This window comes from Eumetopias jubatus, unplaced genomic scaffold, assembly GCF_037043125.1.
Source record: "Eumetopias jubatus isolate StellerSeaLion01/CBP00866 unplaced genomic scaffold, mEumJub1_p1.0 scaffold_12, whole genome shotgun sequence".
Classification (NCBI taxonomy): Eukaryota; Metazoa; Chordata; class Mammalia; order Carnivora; family Otariidae; genus Eumetopias; species Eumetopias jubatus.
In genome coordinates, this window is record NW_028274818.1 from 113,555,183 (window position 1) to 113,562,988 (window position 7,806).

The 7,806-nt window shown below is 50.6% G+C and overlaps 1 pseudogene; it reads left to right on the forward strand.

Moving 5' to 3' along the window:
- The first annotated feature begins 5,664 nt into the window (after nt 1-5,664).
- On the forward strand, nt 5,665-6,467 carry LOC148162936 (histo-blood group ABO system transferase pseudogene; annotated as a pseudogene).
- Nucleotides 6,468-7,806: the final 1,339 nt, after the last annotated feature.

Below are 7,806 nucleotides of genomic sequence, written 5' to 3' on the forward strand. Positions count from 1 at the left end.
GGTTCCTTGAGGGCAGGGGATCTTATTCTTGCCGGCACCTGAGCAAGTACGGTGCCAGGGAGGAAGGAAGGGCACAGAAGCATCAAGAGAAGTGGGCACGCTCCAGCACAGGGTGGTCAGATTTAGCAAAAATTGTACTGGTTTTCCAGCCACGGTAGAAGATGACATAAACAAGTAATTTTTGTTTAACTATGTCCCCTACAATATTTGGAACATATCCTAAAAAAGTCATTTGTTACCTGGCTGAGATTCTAAGCAGGGGTCCTGTATTTTATCTGTGATAAAAAGTGCCCCAGTGGGCACTCACACATCTGGTAAACCGGACCATTTCCCTGTTGTTACTCTGCACTTGCTCCTTAAAGAAACTATTAACGGGTACACGAGAGACACAAGCCTATACACTCAGTCCAAATGTTCCTCGTTTGTGCCAGGCGCCATACCAACTGAAGGGTTATAATGATGGGCAAAATCCAGCCTGGCCCTCGCTTCATGGAGTTTGCCATTTAGTGGGATAGAGGGCCACGAATCACATGATCAAGCTCATTTATTGGAAAAGTATAAGGTGGTACAAGAATGCATTGCAGTGGACTGAATATGGTGGGGTGGGTACTCAACCCCCAAACAAGGCGTAATTGAGTCAGAGCTCATTATGTATCTAGGAGAGAGAATTCCAGGAAAGAGAACAGTATGTGCAAAGGTCCTGAGGTGGGAGGGCCCAGGTGGGAGGATCTGAGGTGAGTGAGGGAGTAAGCGAGAGGGGGCTGCAAAGGCAGGCCGGGGCCCGATCCTATGGGCCCACAGTGAGTTGGGGCAAGTGCAGGTCTTAGCAAGGCATGACTTAATGCTGCTGCGTTTCTGGAGCTGGCTATGGCCACAATACCAGATTGGGTGGTTGGAAGGGGCCGGTGTGGATGGTACCAGGCATCTCTGGGAGGGCGGACAGTGGCCTCACAGGCAATGGATGGGCAAAAGTAGGCTGCACTGCCATCAGGCACGGTGGAACCACGGTGGAAGGCAGGCAAGGGGAGAGGCATCAATGAGCCCCTGGCACAGCAAGGGCAGACCTCCACCGTCCCTGGGGAGGGGGTGTTAACCTACGGCGAGAAGGGGGAGCCTGACCTAGGGTGGGAAGAGTCAGGGAGCCCAGGAGAAGGTGTGCACACAGGAGGGCTGATGCCAAGATGGCAGAGCCAGCGAGACCCTCGTGCACCCAGCTGCAGAGCTGGGGCAGAGGGGACGCACGCGTCTCCCAGCCTCCCCTCCATGAGCCTCATGGAGATCCTGCAGGTAGGCGGCATTAGCCCCGCCCCACTTTGCAGGGGGGCAACTGCAGTTCAGAGCCTTTCCCAGATGGCAGAGCTGGTACAGGGCAGAGTCGGGATTCGAACTCACATCTGTTGAGCTACTAAGGCCACACTCTGTCCTGTGTGCCAGGAGCCCCCTCCTGTCCCCTGACCCTCACAGCGATGACATAACAAGGTCCAAGATTTAAGATGGAGAGCTCCAATTTCAGCAGGGGAGGAGAGTGGGAAGGTGGGAAGGCCAATTCTCATTTCCTGCAGTTCTGCAAGGTGATCCGCCCGGGAACCTGCACGGCTGGGCCAATTTAGGGCACCCAGAGTGGACACGGCCACCCTGGCCACATGCTGTGGTCAGTAGAGGAGCTTGAAAATGCTGAGCACCTGCCTGTCCTCCCATTGGTGCTTCCCCCCAGGGGGTTCCCACATGCAGTCAGGTAATGACCCACTGGGACATCAGCTGCTCTCAGGCTGGAGGATCTCAGAAATGCCCCCCCCAACCCCGCCCCACTGCACTGCCCAGTATCCCAGCTAATCTGAGTTTTGAACTAAGATCTTTAAAGGCCCAAGACCCCTAAAAATTATTGTCTACCCCCAGCTCTGAAATACAGCTGACCTTCGAACACTGTGGGGGTCAGTGAGGCTGACCCCACATGAAGCCACAGATCCGCATATAACTTTTAAGCCCCCCAAAAAACATAGCTACTGATAGCCTACTGTGGACCAGAAGCCCTACCAGCAACATAAACTGTCGATTAGCCCATATTTTGTATGTAGCATATATTACATACTAAGTTCTTACAATAAAATAAACTAGAGAAAAGGAAAGGTTAATAAGAAAATCACAAGGAAGAGAAAATGCATTCATAGTATCATACTGTATTCACCAGGGAAAATTTCCACCTCTCAGTGGACCCACAGAGTTCAGGCCCGAGTTGCTCAAGGCTCAAGTATAACTGAAAATAAAACAAGACTAACATGGCACGACTGGGTGGCTCAATCTGAGTGTCTGCCTTCAGCTCAGGTCATGATCCCAGGGTCCTGAGATTGAGCCCCACGTCGGGCGCCAAGCTCAGTGGGAAGCCTGCTTCTCCCTCTCCCACTCCCCCACTTGTGTTTCCCCTCTACACAGTGCTCTGGCCTTAGCTGAGTTCCCACGGTTGTACCTCATTCTCCAGAACATGTTCATTCTCCCTGAGGGAGACTTTGTGTGCATTAAACACCCAACTCCCCATGATTTCTCTGGAGAAGGGGCTATCCAAGTCCTTTGTCTATTTTAAAATTAGGTGGTCTTTTTGTTGAGGAGTTGTAAAAGCTCTTTACATATTCTGGACAACAGTCTCTTACTAGATACATAATGTACAAATATTTCCTTCTGGGGGCTGTCTTTTCACTTTCAGGATAGTCACTTCTGATGTACAAAGATTTGTAATTTTTTTTTACATCTTTTTAAGAGCGAGGGAGAGAGAGTGTGTGAGCGGTCGGGGGCAGAGGGAGAGGGAGAGAGACTCACCTGCAGGCCCTACACTCAGCGTGGAGCCTGACATGGGGCTTGATATCATGATCCTGAGATCATGATCTGAGCCAAAATTAAGTTAGGTGCTTAACTGACTGAGCTACCCAGGCGTGCTGAAAAGATTTGTAATTTTGAGGATATGATTTTTTCTTTCTTTTCTAATGCTTTGGTGTCAGAGCTAAAAGCATTGCCAAATCCAAGATTATGAAGATTTATCCCCATTTATTTCTTCTAGAGTTTATAATTTTACCTCTTACATTTAAACCTTTACTTATTTTGAGCTAACGTTTCTATGTGGAATGAGGTAGGGTCCAGTTTCATTCCTCTGCACATGGATAACCAATTGTCCCCCAATGTAATGTTGTCCACCCTTGTCAGAATTCAGTGGACCATAGAAGAACGGGTTTATTTCTGGTCTCAGTTAAATCCCACTGATCTGTATGCATACCTTTTGAAAAGGGTATGCATAAAAATAAAAATTGTTATTTTATATATTTATTTAAAAATTTTTAAATTTAAATTCAATGAATTAACATGTAATGTATTATTTGCTCCAGGGTGAATGCATACCTTTACAACAGTATCACAACTTTTTCTTGACTGTTGCTTTGTATGAGATTTGAACTTTGGAAGTATGACCTTTCACCTTTGATTTTCTTTTTCAAGATTGTTCTGGCTAACTTGTGGTCCCTTGAAATTCCATATGACTGTTAGGATTAGCTTGTGCATTTCTTCCCAAAGGCCTTTGTGAATTTTCTTGGGAACACATTGAATTTCCACATCGCCTTGTGTTCTACTGCCATCTTATCAATAGCATGTCTTTTCATCACCATGGGGTGTCTTCAGAATTATTTAGGTTTCCCTTACTTTCTTTCAGCAATGTTTTGTAACATTCAATGTACAAGATGTGAACCTTGATTACTTCTATACCTAAATATTTGCTTCATGTTGATGTTCCCTAAAATGGAATTGTTTTCTTAAATTCCTTTTCAGATGATTCATTGCTAGTGTATACAAATAAGAGAGATTTTTGTGTATTGATATTTTGTCCTGTAACTGTGCTGAATTAGGTAACCGGCTCTAATCATTTTTTGTTGATTCTTTTGGAAGCTCTATATAAGATGATGTCATCCCTCGTTTCTGACTGTCCATCTTCAGACTTATGCATGGTGTTTCCTAGAGTTTTAATGAGAAAATTACTCCTTATTCCTGCTTTCATGAGTATTTATATCAGCAACAGACATTGGACTTTGGTTAGAACATTTTCTGCATCAATTCATATGACCACATGTTTTTATTTAAAAATTCATTGTGCTGTATAACATTGCTTGTTTCACTCTATTGAATAACCTTTGAGGTGTTTGTGCAGAGCCACTTGCTTAGGGTGCACAGTCTATTTATGAGCTCTTGGTTTTGCAATTCTTCTGATCTAGCTTCTTACATCTATATTAAGAAAGGTACAGGAATGCATTTTGCTGATTTTGTGGGGTTGGTAATAGTGGATAGGGTTAGGGTTAGGAGTTAGGGATTAGGGTGAGGCTTAGGGTCACCCTGTCCTCTGCTGCACAGAACCCATTCTCCTCTGGCAACTAGAGTGATATTTTCGGAACATAACCTTTGGGCCTTTCTGTGGTATGCTCCCCTCATGCCCGTCCTCTCCAGCCTCATCTCTTCCACCACAGCCACCCTTCTGTGGGCCACCCAAGTGTGTGGTCATCCCACATGTGCCCTGGCCCTGACTACAAGCCTTTGCTTTTGCTGTGCCCTCTGCCAGGATCACTCTTCCGTCCCCTTGCCTCATATCTGACTTCTTCCCCCATTGGCTGGGTCTGGACTTGCCCTCTGGTGACCTGACACATGTCTGCTGGTTGAGTGTGGTTATCCCCTATTTCAATGTAGTGCCCGCCTTCCCTGTGTGAGCGATTTACTAACCTGCCGGGTATGGGGCAGGCACAGGGAAGTAGCCTTAGCGCCTATGCAAAAACATCAGTTTCAGAGGGGCTCACCACACTTGATAATGGGGGAACTGCTGTCCTCACAGGGCGGAGCAAGTATTACCCTTAAAGGGGGACCAGCCATGGGACGTGGTTGGATAAGACTTTGAACCCTTGGGGGCCGGGGAGATGTAGACCTGGACCTGGAAGCTTACACCCTTGGATTCAAGCCTGGGGCCTAAGCAAGCCCCCTCTTCTTCTTGGTGTTGACTTTTGCCTTCCCTGTCCACAGGCTGGACCTGATTCCTGATGTGGCAGAGTTTGAGGGTGACCCCTCCTAGGAATACCAGTGGCTTACTGAGCACCTTGTCAGCAGGATGCCCAGCAGTCTTCCAGGGAGGAGCCTACAGGAAGTGGAGACAGGTCTGTGGGGGCCAGCGGCAGCCCACTCAAAGCAAAATGGGACAGGTGGTAGGCCCTGCTGATTCTAGCCCCTCTGTAAGACAAAGAAATGAGGGCTGTGCCCAAAGGTGCTTCCTTCCTGGAAGGTGGGGATGGGATCTGCAGGGGGGCGGCCAGTGGAGGGCACCTGCAGGGTTTGCCCAGGAGCTCAGCACAGGGGAAGTTTTCCAGGCTCCAGCATGCTGACTGTGGGGCTGCATGGGTTTCCAGCCTCCGAAGCCTCAGGCTCCCCTTTGGAAGACAGGCTGCTGATGGCCCCCATCTCTGGGAACAGACATTAGGGAGGTCCTGCTGGCAGATTCCCTCAGGAAGGTCAGGAGGTGGATGTTCCTTAAAGGAGCCCAGGGCCTGCCCCCATGAAGAAGTTGCACACGTTCAAGGCCCCCAACTCTGGTGTCCTGCTGCCAGCCTCTGGCAGTGACCCTCTTCCTGCCCTGTCCACTCCCCCTGTGGATGCGTGGTCTTCCTGGAGCTGTTCCTGCAGATAGCAGAGAAACACTACATGGTGGGGCATGGGGTCACCTACTAGGTTTTCACCAATCAGCCAGCTGCCGGGCCCCGAGTCCCCTTCCAGGTAAGCCGGAGGGTGGTGGTCCTCATGGAGGACACAGGGTCACTTACTACGTCTTCACCGACCAGCTGGTTGCTGTGCCCCGTGGGCCACTCTGGGAGGGCCAGAGGATGGTGGTCGTCGAGGTCCGCGGCATCCTGCTCTGGCAGGATGTGTCCATGTGGCACATAGCGATGATCAGACGCTTCCGTGAGCAGCGCTTCCTCTGTGATGTGGAAGACCTGGTGTCCGTGGACGTGGATGCAGAAATGAAGTTCTGGGAACATGTGGGCATGGAGATCCTGTCTCCCCTCTTTGGCACCGCACACCTCGGTTTCTACTGGGCAGCCCATGAGGACTTTAGCTATGAGCGCTGGACACAGTCCCAACCCACATCCCCAGGTACCAGGGCAACTTTTACTACATGGGGGCCTTTTTTGGGGAACTGGTGGTGGAGTTTCCCCGAATGACCTCGGCCTGTCACCGGGCAATGGTCGTCAACTGGGCCAATGGAATTGAGGCTGTGTGGCCCGATAAGAGCCACCTGAACAGGTACCTGCTGGGACGCAGGCCCACCAAGGTGCTGTCCCCGGAGGACCTGTGGGACCCATGGCTGCTGGGCTGGCCCCCCCATCATTCCCCGGGTCATGAAAAAGCTGAGAACCATGGCTGTGCCCCAGAATCAACAGGCCACCCTGAACTCATGAGGGGCTGTCCCTGGAGGAGCTGTGGGACCTGCAGTATTGGGCTGTCCCCTGAAGGACCTGTGAGACCCACAGCTGATGGGCTGGCCCCTGTCATGGAGAAGCTGAGATTTGAAGAATCCCCAGGATATCTGTACGTCACAAGGGGCTGCCCCCATCTCCATCAGGGGGTGCTGCCTTGAGCAGAGCGGTCAGAGCAGATTCCTACTTCTGTTCCCTTCAGGGAAACTGTGGAGCCCAGCACTGCTTGCACGGGCATGCCAGCGCCCTAACCAGCCCTGCGCACAGGAGGCCTGCCTGGGGCACAAAGTCCTCTCTTTGCGGTCACTACATTTTGATCATTTCCGGGTCCTTTTCAGCTCAGAATGGCTCCAGTTTTATATCGGATGTTTTTCTGTGTCAATGCTAAGCAACCATCTTAAAAAGAACAATTGAGGGAAAAGGTTTTCTCCATGGTTCTAAACAGACATCTCCTGTTGGGGCTGGGAGCAGCCCTGTAGCAGCCATGGAGCCAGAACGGGTGCTGACCAGGTCTTCCCTCCCAGTCCTTACACCTCACTGCAGCCATGGGGCTTCAGGGTCAGGGGTGCGCCGAGCCACCTCCCAGACCCCCAGTGCCCTCACCACCAGAGGCCTTGGCCGTGGCCACTAGCTTGGCCTCCAGGAGCGTGGAGCCCTCTGGGCTATATAAGGCTCCTGACTTGGTTTTAAATGACTATTTCTGTGCTGGTGTTTGTGAAATGTGGGCATTCGCTCTGTCTGGATGCACATCACCTTGGGATTCCTCAGTGCCCACCAGTGGGTTTGCACTTGTGCACTTTCTCTGGACCATCTGCCTGCACTGTGTCTTAGCAAGCACTTACTAAGCTCAGTCACCCAACAAGGGGCAGAGCATGAGAGCGAGAACTAAGATACAGGCTCCCTGCTCCTGGGCCCTCCAGGGACTCATGATGGCCCCGACTTCATGACTCATTTCTTTTGTATTGTGGTATAATGGACATACAGCTGATACCATGAAGCGTGTATCAGTGGCAATAAGTATATTCCCTGTTCTGCACCGTCTACCTCCGTCCATCACCACAATGTTTTCATCATCCCAAACTGAACCTCTACCCACGAGACCATAACCCCCATTCCCCTTCCCCAGCCCCGGCACCCAGCAGCTCCTTCCACCTCTGTGAAAGGGAATACTCACAATCCCTCACAAGTGGGGTCGTCCGGTGTCGGTCCTTTAGGGACTGGCTTATTTCACATGGCATAATGGCCTCAAGGTCTGTCCCTGTGAGCCTGAACCTGACCCACTTTCCCCCCATAAGTGTGGCCCAGCCCTCTCCTGTCTGAG